General features: G+C 41.1%; 1 protein-coding gene across 6 annotated transcripts in view; it reads left to right on the forward strand.

The window, feature by feature from the left end:
• The window catches only part of sytl5 (synaptotagmin-like 5), an 84,807-nt gene that overhangs the window by 24,772 nt on the left and 46,959 nt on the right, over positions 1-13,076 (forward strand). The window lies entirely within an intron of this gene.

The following is a 13,076-nucleotide window of genomic DNA, read 5'->3' on the forward strand; positions in this document are numbered from 1 at the left end:
TCCATCCATCCATCCATTTTCTACCGCTTATTCCCTTTTGGGGTCGCGGGGGGCGCTGGCGCCTATCTCAGTTACAATCGTGCGGCAAGGCCTGAAAAATGCTTGAATTTTTGGTGAAGTGCTTGTAAATGCTTTGAAATGTTCATCCTTTTATCTCGACAGTCTGACTCAATAGGCAAATTATATAAAATGGAAAAAAATTAAATGTTTCCTTAAAAATGAAAGCTACACGCTTGATCTTACATCCCGGAGCCGTGCTGGGAGGTTGATGTTTTATTAACATCCATCCATCCATTTTTCTACCGCTTGTCCCGTTCGGGGTTGCGGGGGATGCTGGGGCCTATCTTAGCTGGATTCAGGCGGTAGGCGGGGTACACCCTGGACAAGTCGCCACCTCATCGCAGGGCCAACACAGATAGACAGACAACATTCACACTCACATTCACACACTAGGGATTGGATGGAAATTATTAGTCCATTATTGGACTTTTTTGTACTGGGAAGGTCAAGTAATGTATAATTTGTAACCTTTTTCACAAGTTAGAGCTGAGTTAATATGAATGATTTTGTAGTTTTTACACAACATAGTTGTATGTATTTCTTGTTCTTTTATTTTCGTTGTCTACTTAACTTGTCTGGCTACCTCGGTGAATTGTAAAAAACAGTAAACTTTTGTTTTTTTGTTCGATTGTTGTCATAGCCACAGTTACAAGGCTTGATACGCCTAATGAAAGGTGACTGAGGTGTTGTGAAACAAACTAAATATTTTCCTTTAATTTATTATCCTTGGAACAGTTTTGTTAATAAATGAGTGGAATTGACATTTTGAGGGTGCGTGTATTTACATCACATTATGTAGTTTACAAGCACAAATACGGTGTGAATCAACCCGTGCTGTTTGATGTCATTGAGTGCTGTGAGTGAGAAAAAGAACAAGAAATTTGAAAAACAACCCAAACGCCAACACATTTGCAAACATCAATGACATTGAATAGTCTACAGAAACACTGCTTCATTTTCTAAGCCCCATTCAGTTAATGATAACTGCATCTCCCGTCGAAAGGCAAAAGCCAGTAACTCAATTTTGGTCAAAACGGAGCTGATAATAATTTTGGAGTTCCTAGGTCATATGCTTTACATTAGTGTATGTGATATTGTAATTTGTTCCGTAAGTAAGCTGTTACGCGCATGGCAGGACCTAGCAACTACCACATAACCGTGTAGATACAACAGAAAAACCTAGTATCTCAAGGGACCAATCGGAGCTTCTTTGTCAGTCGCCTTATTGTCTTTAATGAGACATTTGCACGAATGGGGGCCGACGGTCAACCTGATTATGTGATATTATGGCACGAGGGGATATTTGGAAGATTGGCCCAGGACGTTGCGAGCACCTTCATTAAATGTATTGTTCTTGATTCTTCCCCTTGCATACTCTTTTGGGCAGATAACTGTGGAGGTCAAAATAAAAACTGGACGCTGTACACGGCTCTTGCCCAATGTGCAAACGCAGAATGGGGCCCACCCGAGATTGTGATAAAATATCTGGAGAAAGGGCACACGTTCATGAGAGCAGATTCAATCCATGGCTCAATCAGCAAGAAAATGAAAGCTCAAGAAAACATCTATACGTTTGATGACTTTGTAGATCTTTGTAAGACAGCATCAAGATAGATTGGTTTTCCTTTGTTTTCTCAAAATCAGCTAGAAGTGAGTTACTAGGTTTTGCCTTTGGACGGGAGTGCTGGTTTAATGTTAGGCATAGCTTTTATCTAGGGGTATCTGTTAATATCAGACTGCCGATATTACCGGCCGATATGTTTTTAAATGTAATATCGGGAATTATCGGTATCGGTTTCAAAATGATCGGTATCTGTTTCAAAAAGTAAAATGTATGACTTCAAAACGGTGCTGTGTACACGAACATAGAGAGAAGTACAGAAGACCAATAAACCTTAAAGACACTGCCTTTGCGTGCCGGCCCAGTCACACAACGGCTTTTCACACACACAAGTGAATGCAACGCATACTTAGTCAAGAGCCATAAAGGTCACACTGAGAGTGGCCGTATAAACAACTTTAACACTGTTACAAATATGCGCCATGCTGTAAACCCACACCAAATAAGAATGACAAACACATTTCTGGAGAACATCCACACCCTAACACAACATAAACACAACAGAACAAATACCCAGAACCCCTTGCAGCACTAACTCTTTCGGGACGCTACAATATACACTCCCAGCTCAACCTCCTCATGCTCTCTCAGGGAGAGCATGTCCCAAATTCCAAGCTGCTGTATTGATGCATGTTAAAAAAAATAATGCACGTTGTGACTTCAATAGTAAATATGGCAGTGCCATGTTGGCATTTTTTTCCATAACTTGAGTTGATTTATTTAGGAAAACCTTGTTACATTGTTTAATGCATCCAGCGGGGCATCACGACAAAATTAGGCATAATAATATGTTAATTCCACGACAGTATATATCGGTATCGGTTGATATCGGTATCGGTAATTAAAAAATGGACAATATCGGAATATCGGATATCGGCAAAAAAGCCATTATCGGACATCGCTAGTTTTAGCAGATTTTTTGTATTTTTCCTACAGACAGCATTTGGTGACCTCAAACAACAAGGCTATGGATTGATTCACTCTGGTTTTTGCCTTTTTAAGGGTACTGGGAAAAATGGAAATTTGATCTTGAAAGTCCTTAAAAAAACGCTTAAATTATTGGCCATGGAGAAGGTGTACGAACCCAGTTTAATACTGTGTAAGTTTTCCTTGTGAGGAACCCTGAAATATTTTGAACACTCAAATAAAAACAATTCTGGGCTCCTTCACATAGGTTATAGGCGAGACATTTTTCAAGCTCGCTGATATAATTACTTCCCAGGTGTTGCAAAAAGTAAGAGAATGGTGCCTCTTCTGCTTTAGTATTATAATAATTCTCCTATTTTTGACTATTTCTGCGGAGTTTGTTCTCCCGGGATGCAAACGGGTAATTCCGGACTAGGCGTGAAGGTAGGAACATATTTATTAATCTAACTACTAATCTGGGCAAAGTTTGGGTCCTTGGCAGAGATATGCCGTCATTATTTCCATCCAAATCGCTTTGTTTTTTGATTGAATCACGCAATATGAAGCTTTGTCTGCTCCTTTATTGAGTGCGAGTGCTGCGGACGGACAAGTATGCGGACGGATACTTGTCCAACGCCTCGCTGCAGTAACGAAAACAAACAAAACGGAACCGATAAAATATGGCATTATATTTGTGTCTTAATGTTGAGGTCGTAAAGGCATATTTTGGGGACAGAAAAATATATTTTGCAAGCACATGTGTAACGGGTCTGTACTTGTGATGGGTTTGCAGACAGCCATCACACAACGGACTTCTTTACAGTAGGCTTTATTCTCAAAATGAAGTAAAAAAAAAAATCACATAAACTCCTTCTCTGTGACTCCTTGTACCGCTCTGCTTCCCCAGCATTGCGAGTAGCAAAGTGAGGAGCTAAAGAAGTTACAGGAAACTATGGAAGCCTGACGATATGCAATGACAGGATGGGGTGAATTAAAATAACATTAAATCAACAAAGTAAAGAACTATTTGAGATCAAATTCATACAAACACAATACTTATAATAAAAACATTCAAAAATATTAATGAAGTGCATATTTGCACTACCAGACAGAGAAAGGACAGGGACACTTGGTAGGAAACGTAAAGGGGTTCATCCCAGCAGGCAGAAGACATTGCTTGCTGCGGGGTTTGTTCTCCCGGGATGCAAACGGGTAATTCCGGACTAGGCGTGAAGGTAGGAACATATTTATTAATCTAACTACAAATCTGGGCAGGGCTTGAGGTAAACAAACATAAACTACAGCATGGAACAAACACAAAATTGTGGCATGAAACAAACAACATAAACTATGGCTTGGAACAAACAAGAAACTGTGGTAAGAAATTTACACGACTTACGTGGACACGGCATGAATCGAGCAAAATGAACTGCGGTATCACATGGAAACAAGCAATGACGCCAGGCCGACTGACTGGCAAAGACAGGCTTAAATAAGGGTCTTGATTAGAAACAGTTGCGCGGTCCGAACACCATAGGCAGGTGAAAGTCATAAGTCTGGCATGGTAACCAAAGAAACAAGGGAATGCATACAGGAAGTAAAAGAGGCCAAAAAAATTACAAAAACATAATCCAGACCACCGATCATGACAGTATGGAAATACCCGCTGACGTCACACTTGGGAAAAATCTCACAAATGGGTAAAATCCAAATGGCTTGTTTGAATTTTTTACGACTTCTTCTGATCCCAAATATACAAAAACAGGTACCAATTTGTAGGAAAAATCAGGCCCCTTTTTATGTTTGGTGTTTAAAACCTTCTAAATAAAAAATATTGCCTTTTGCTAGGTAAAATTTGTGGGCCTCAATCATTTTATGTCAAAGTTTCCATGGCAACATAGGGCAGAGGGTTGCTCCACACTACAGACGAAAGAAAACTGGAGTCGGGAGGAACACCCTAATAAGAATTCTCTATAAGTAACATTCTTGTTTCCAGGCAGAATTTGCGGCACCCAACTAATGCTTCCAAGCCTAAATAAAAAATGCTAGTCATGCTTTTAGGGAAGCTGTTCAGGTCACATGGTTGATGACAGGCAGGATTTGTTTTTATCATTTACCCTCCACTCACTCAGCTGTTTCTATGGCAACATAGGGCAGAGGGCTGCTGCTGCCCGACACGCCTTTAGAGAAAGGACAGGGAAAGTTGGCAGGGACACTTTTTGAGGATTCTGTTTGGGATTCAAAACATGACTATTCAATTTGGCCTGTGTGAGTGACAGGAAGAAAAGTGATTCACTTGTAGAGAAGAAGCTTGGGGCCACCTTTTGGTTACACATTTTTCAAAGAAAATAATACTGCCTTACATCTGGGTCTATAGACTATTCTGTTGTTACTGTTTATTTTCCAGGCACATAAGCATACATGTTTTAGATTTAAACATGTTGATAGATTTTGTATGTCGATCTAAGCGTCTAAACCTTGCATCCTAGTTTATGATTTCTGTATGCGACCCTCAGTGGAAAATATTTGGACACCCCTCTAGGTTTGTTTTATTATTTATCAATACATATTGCAATTATGGGCAGCACGGTGGAAGAGGGGTTAGTGCGTCTGCCTCACAATACGAAGGTCCTGAATAGTCCTGGGTTCAATCCCGGGCTCGGGATCTTTCTGTGTGGAGTTTGCATGTTCTCCCCGTGACTGCGTGGGTTCCCTCCGGGTACTCCGGCTTCCTCCCACTTCCAAAGACATGCACCTGGGGATAGGTTGATTGGCAACACTAAATTGGCCCTAGTGTGTGAATGTGAGTGTGAATGTTGTCTGTCTATCTGTGTTGGCCCTGCGATGAGGTGACGACTTGTCCAGGGTGTACACCGCCTTCCGCCCGATCGTATCTGAGATAGGCACCAGTGCCCCCCGCGACCCCAAAGGGAATACGTGGTAGAAAATGGATGGATATTGCAATAGTTTGGTGCGCAATATGTATTATTTATAAGTACTTTTTAGTTTTTCATTATGTTTTTTTGTTACTGCATGTCAGGTTCTTTCTGTGTGGAGTTTGCATGTTCTCCCCGTGACTGCGTGGGTTCCCTCCGGGTACTCCGGCTTCGTCCTACCTCCAAAAACATGCATTGATTGATTGATTGATTGATTGATTGATTGAAACTTTTATTAGTAGATTGCGCAGTACATTACATATTCCGTACAATTGACCACTAAATGGTAACACCCGTTAATCAATTCATGAACCTGGGGATAGGTTGATGGGCAACACCAAATTGCCCCTAGTGTGTGAATGTGAGTATGAATGTTGTCTGTCTATATGTGTTGGCCCTGTGATGAGGAGGCGACTTGTCCAGGGTGTAAAGTCTTCCGCCCGAATGCAGCTGAGATAGGCTCCAGCACCGCCCGTGACCCTAAAAGGGACAAGCGGTAGAAAATGGATGGATGGAAGGTAGTTTTTTTTTTTCATCACTGGACGTAGCGGTGCACTGTCACACTTCTTTGCTGTCGTGTCCTATCAGTCTGTCTGCCCTCTTTCTATTGATGCCTCTGATTGACTATATTCTTTTATGACAGCTGTTCATGCTGAGGAGCTTTGCCAAATCCTGTCACTTTAGAGAGCTAATAGTGTTTTATGTCCCCCTCCGCTTTGATTATAACTGCACGTGTCATCATGTGTGATAGTTCTGCCCTCCGTGGAGCTGCAGGGAGGTCACTGAACACGCCTGATGCCTTTTAAAGTCCACTCTGCTTTACGAGGTGACTTTTTCATATCTTCTAATGCAGTGATCCAGCAAGCGAGCAGATTTATTTAAATGAAAATGTGCACCATAAACAGAGCTTATAATTTTTACAACTCATATTTTTTTGTGATCAAGCGATTGAGGACATGGCCGTCCTCTTGCGTCCACTGCATACCTGGGCTTTTGGTAAGGCAAGGCAAGGAAACTTTATTTATATAGCACATTTACAAGAATTTTAAAATTGGACCAAAGTGCTTTACAGCAGTGGTCCCCAACCTTTTTGTATCCGCGGACCGGTCAACGCTTAATAATTTGTCCCGCGGCCCGGGAGGGGAGAATCCTTTTTTTTTCTTTTTTTTTTTTTCTTCTTAGTCATGAAAAAGGGACGTTTTTGTCTTGAAAAAGGGAGGTTTTTGTAGTTGGTGCACTAATTGTAAGTGTATATTGTTTTTTATGTTGATTTATTAAAAAAAAAAAAAAAAATATATATATATATATATATTTATATATATATATATATATATATAGTTTTTTTTTTTTAAATAAAAATGAATAAAAAAAAAATTCTGCGGCCCGGTACCAATCGGGCCCGGTGGTTGGGGGACCACTGCTTTACAGGTTCAAAATCATAGAGCAAAAAAACTAAACAGAGAACATAAAAAATGCATAAGCTAAACAAGATGTGCAAAAAAAATAGGGCGAAAGGGTTGGTATAAAAAGTAAAATTGCAAGATAAAAATAATGAAATAATAAAAGTGTGATAAATTGAAAAAAACAAAAAAAAAAGCGAAGGCGGGCCGGGGGGGATTAGAAATGGTGGCCTAGTGGGCAGGCTCGGCTCAAGTTAAAAGCCAGAGAGAAGAAATAGGTTTTGAGAAAGGTTTTGAAGACCCTCAGGCTCTGAGCTGGCCTAATGTGGAGGGGAAGGCCGTTCACATGGTATCCACAAGCTTCTGGCAAGCTCCTGGTTGAATTGTTCACCACTCCTCTTGACAAAATTGGTGCAGTTCAGCTAAATTTGTTGGTTTTCTGACAGGTACTTGTTTCTTCAGCATTGTCCACACATTTAAGTCAGGACTTTGAGGAGTCCATTCTAAAACCTTAATTACAGGCTGATTTAGCCATTCCTTTACCACCTTTGACATGTGTTTGGGGTCATTGTCCTGTTGGAACACCCAACTGTGCCCAAGACCCAACCTCCGGGTTGATGATTTTAGGTTGTCCTGAAGAATTTGGAGGTAATCCTCCTTTTTCATTGCCCCATTTACTCTCTGTGAAGCACCAGTTCCATTGGCAGCAAAACAGGCCCAGAGCATAATACTGCCACCACCATGCTTGACCGTGGGAATTATGTTCCTAGGCTTAAAAGCCTCACCTTTAAAAAAATTTGCCGTTTGGCCACAATACCCAGCAATATGTTTGAAGGAGAAAAGGTGAGGCCTTTAATCCTAGGAACACCATCCCTACCGTCAAGCATGGTAGTGGTAGTATTATACTCTGTGCCTGTTTTACTGCCAATGGAACTGGTGCTTTACAGAGAGTAAATGAGTTAAAGTTAAAACTACCAATGATTGTCACACACCCACTAGGTGTGGTGAAATTTGTCCTCTGCATTTGACCCATCCCCTTGATCACCCCCTGGAAGTGAGGGGAGCAGTGGGCAGCAGCGGGAATCATGAAATCATGAAAAATGAGACAATAAAAAGGGAGGATTACCTCCAAATTCTTCTGGACAACCTAATATCATCAGCCCGGAGGTTGGGTCTTGGGCACAGTTGGGTGTTCCAACAGTACAATTACCCCAAACACATGTCAAAAGTGGTAAAGGAATGGCCTTCCCAAAGTCCTGATTTAAACATGTGGACAATGCTGAAGAAACAAGTCCATGTCAGAAAAACAACACATTTAGCTAAACTGCACCAATTTTGTCAATAGGAGTGGTCAAAAATTCAACCAGAAGCTCGTGGATGGCCACCAAAAGTGCCTTATTGTAGTGAAACTTGCCAAGGGACATGTAACCAAATATTAACATTGATGTATGTATACTTTTGACCCAGCAAATTTGGTCACATTTTCAGTAAACCCGTAATAAATTAATAAAAGAACCAAACTTCATGAAGATTTTTTGTATGTACTCCAATCCATCCATCCATCCATCCATCCATCCATCCATCCATTTCCTACCGATTATTCCCTTTGGGGTCACGGGGGGCGCTGGTGCCTGTCTCAGCTACAACCGGGCGGAAGGCGGTATACACCCTGTACAAGTCGCCACCTCATCGCAAGGCTGTGCTCCAATCACTCTCACAAAATCAATCAATCAATCAATCAATCAATCAATGTTTATTTATATAGCCCCAAATCACAAATGTCTCAAAGGACCTGTACAAACCACTACGACTACAACATCCGTGGAAGAACCCACATAAGGGCAGGAAAAATTCACACCCAGTGGGCAAGGAGAACTCACACCCAGTGGGACGCCAGTGACAATGATGACTATGAGAACCTTGGAGAGGACCTCATATGTGGGCAACCCCTCCCCCCTAGGGGACCGAAAGCAATGGATGTCGAGCGGGTCTAACATGATACTGTGAAAGTTCAATCCATAGTGGCTCCAACACAGCCGTGAGAGTTCAGTTCAAAGCGGATCCAAGACAGCAGCGAGAGTCCCGTCCACAGGAAACCATCCCAAGCGGAGTCGGATCAGCAGCGTTGAGATGTCCCCAACCGATACACAGGCGAGCGGTCCATCCTGGGTCTTGACGAGTGGTCCATCCTGGGTCCCGACTCTGAACAGCCAGTACTTCATCCATGGTCATCGGACCGGACCCCCTCCACAAGGGAGGGGGGGGGGGGGGGACAGAAGAGAAAAAGAAAAGAAACGGGAGATCAACTGGTCTTTTTTTTTTTTTTTTTTTGGAGAAATTATTGGAAACTCAAGACAGCCATGACATTATGTCATTCACAAGTGTATGTAAACGTTTGACCATGACTGTATTGTTTTTTTCTCTGTGGAAAAATATAATTTAAATGTTGTGTTGACGTGAAAATACTTTCAAAATTTGTAATAACAAAAATAGAAATACAAATATAATGAAAAGTTCTACAAAGAAAATAAAATGTACAGAAAGGACTTTAAAAAAAAAAAGTACCAGAGTAATTTTGATTTATTATAATATTTCAAACTCTAAATAAAGTCAAACTTTAAAGTCAAATTACAATTCTAATTTTGTTCTCAAACAAATAAAATAGTAATATGGAATGTTGAGTAAAAAAATGGTCCAAGTAAAATGAAAAACATCAAGCTTCAAAAAGACCATAAAATGCACTGAATTTTTATATAACTATAATTATGTTGCAAATATTTGATTGTTATGTTAAAGCTCCTGGGTTCCATCCTGTGCTCGGGCTCTTTCTGTGTGGAGTTTGCGTGTCCCCCCTGTGACTGTGTGGATTCCCTCCGGGTACTCCGGCTTCCTCCCACCTCCAAAAACATGCACCTGGGGATAGGTTGATTGGCAACACTAAATTGGCCCTAGTGTGTGAACGTGAGTGTGAATGTTGTCTGTCTATCTGTGTTGGCCCTACGATGAGGTGGCGACTTGTCCAGAGGGTACGCCGCATTCTTGACTATTGTAGCTACGACAGGCTCCATCACCCCCCGCGACCTCGAAAGGGATAAGTGGTAGAAAATGAATGGATGTTAAAGAATTGTGAGGAACAAACATCGCCATGACGTCTCAAAGCTGTGTTTGTAATTAAATCTTTCTATGCACGCCTGCAGGCCAAGTGTGTCCCTGGAGATAAATGTGGCTGCCTACCAAGTGTCGTGGAGACTTGATTTACCGTGTCGGCTGTAAGAGCAGCTGGGAATTGTGCTGCTATTGACCCTATGTGGATTAATTTTTAATGCTTCCTGCACTTCGACGTCCTGGTCTTGTTTGTCTGGGAGTTGCCGTGACCTGCTGGGTTTTGGCCTCATGGTTCTTGGTCAATGTTTGCCTGTGTCTGGGTGGCATTAATGATCATCAATGATTCAGGGGGATGTTGTCGTGTTGTGTGACCTGCCTCAGCAGGGGCATTTAAGACTCATGACGTCTCGCAGGCCAAATTCAATATGCTGGCGGGCTGCACTTGGCCCACGGGCCGTATTTTGGACAACTCGTCACGCTGAAAGGCTCATAACTTTTTGTGATTAGTGTAGGTTTACTCTTAGCGCTGAGGAATATTAGTTTATTGTCGTTTCCACTGGGCTGATGCTGCTATTTGCACAGCTCTCCATCCTCCTAAGGCAAACACAATAGAGACCATCGAGCGTCCTAATGTCACGTCATTAACTGCAACTGAGTGCGGACCTCCGCCAAGGCCAAACATTTCTTACATGATACGCCTTTTTTAGATACATATTGTATTTGGAGGAATGGTGTCATTGCATACAAGCTTCAAAGATGGCGCCAGTTTGCAGAGGTGTGGACTCGAGTCACATGACTTGGACTCGAGTCAGACCTGAGTCATCAATTTGATGACTTTAGACTCGACTTGACAAAATGTAAAGGGACTTGTAACTCGACGTAGACTTTAACATCGATGACTTGTGACTTCACATGGACTTGTGCCTTTTGACTTGCTACTTTCCCCAAAACCCAAAGATTAAAAAGTTATTCAGGAGCGGTCCGTATCTTTCCTTGTGTATGTTTGTCTGTCAGCGCTGATGTGCACTGTCGGTACAACATCCAATCAAATTAGAGCCACGTTGTTTTCATCCGACAGCATTCATTCAATCAAATTGCGGTACAACCAATGAAGGAGAGCTTTCAAACAACGCGCCAGTGAGCAAAAATTATACCAAAGATCGCTTCTTTTGGGTATAAAAACTACGAGTCAACAAAAAAACGAATTGCAGTATGAAAAACATGTGGTTCGAAGATTACAGACGGAGACTCAACAATTTCCAACTTTGTTCGACATTTGAAGTTGCACAAAGAAGGGTAAGTTTTGAACGTAAACTAACGTTTATTGGCTAAGTAACGTAACTTTTATTTGTTGTGTAGTTAAATCAGTGAGGCTGTAAACCCACGGCTAACGTTATAACGTTATAACGTTATTGCAAACACGGCAATCTGTTGCATCCACTGCAGTTCGCTACCTTATTCATACTTTTTGTCAAGTGATTTTTTTTTTAGCAGGGTTGCATAATGTTACGTTAATCAATGTATCACACACAGTAACTTAATGTTAAACGGCAGTAAGCAGCATCGCGTATTTTAGCCACCTACAAAAAGACAAACATAGTTAAGTAAAAGTCAGTTAAAATGTACACTATATTAACAATATGTGTACATATTGCATAGGGCCCTGACATCTAAAAAGTACAACTCTGTTCATTGTTATGTTCCTGTATTTATGTTTTTTGTGTGTACGCACATATAAACACACATGCAGTATGCGATGAGATTAGGTAAGAACAGGATAGAAACTGTTGTGGAACTACCGTATTTCTCGGACTATAAGTACCAGTTTTTTTCATAGTTTGGCCAGGGGTGCGACTTATACTCAGGACGACTTATGTGTGAAATTACTAACACATTACCGTAAAATATCCATCCATCCATTTTCTACCGCTTATTCCCTTTCGGGGTCGCGGGGGGCGCTGGCGCCTATCTCAGCTACAATCGGGCGGAAGGCAGGGTACACCCTGGACAAGTCGCCACCTCATCGCAGGACCAACACAGATAGACAGACAACATTCACACTCACATTCACACACTAGGGCCAATTTAGTGTTGCCAATCAACCTATCCCCAGGTGCATGTCTTTGGAAGTGGGAGGAAGCCGGAGCTCATTCACGTAAGAGACTAGACGTATAAGATTTAATCGGATTTAGCGATTAGGAGTGACAGATTGTTTGGTAAATGTGTAGCATGTTCTATATGTTATAGTTATTTGAAAAACTCTTACCATAATATGTTACGTTAACATACCAGGCACCTTCTCAGTTGGTTATTTATGCGTCATATAACGTACACTTATTCAGCCTGTTGTACACTATTCTTTATTTATTTTAAATTGCCTTTCAAATGTTTATTCTTGGTGTTGGGTTTTATCAAATACATTTCCCCAAAAAATGCAACTTATACTCCAGTGCGACTTATATATGTTTTTTTCCTTCTTTATTATGCTTTTTCGGCAGATGCGACTTATACTCCGAAGGGACTTATACTCCGAAAAATTAGGTAGTTAAAATGCAATATGCCATGGAAATACAATGTTAACACATTTGTACAAATAAGTACAGTTGCCCTTATTTTTTCAAATGTGTTTACTCTGCAAAGGAATGAGTTAAATGTTTAAAATGACCGGTTAATAGTGCTATTATAAAGTGCAATGTGAACACAATTCTTTCCCTGCAATTTCAAATGCACTTGTTTTAATAAATACAGCATTTTAAAAGCATACACATCTAATCCGTGTAAATATTTCAGTCTGTGGTTAAAAGTACCTGAAAGGACTCAAAACTCAAAATGCAGTACTTGGGACTTGACTTGAGACTTTCCAGTCTTAATTTTGGACTTGACTTGATACTTGAGGGCAAATACTTGATACTTATGACTTAAAGGGTAATGAAATGAGATTTTCTTATTCAAACGGGAATAGCAGGTCCATTCTATGTGTCATACTTGATCATTTCGCGATATTGCCTTTACCGGAATTATGTGCGCCTGACGTCACGAGTTGCAGGG

This window comes from Nerophis ophidion, linkage group LG19 (genome assembly GCF_033978795.1).
Source record: "Nerophis ophidion isolate RoL-2023_Sa linkage group LG19, RoL_Noph_v1.0, whole genome shotgun sequence".
Classification (NCBI taxonomy): Eukaryota; Metazoa; Chordata; class Actinopteri; order Syngnathiformes; family Syngnathidae; genus Nerophis; species Nerophis ophidion.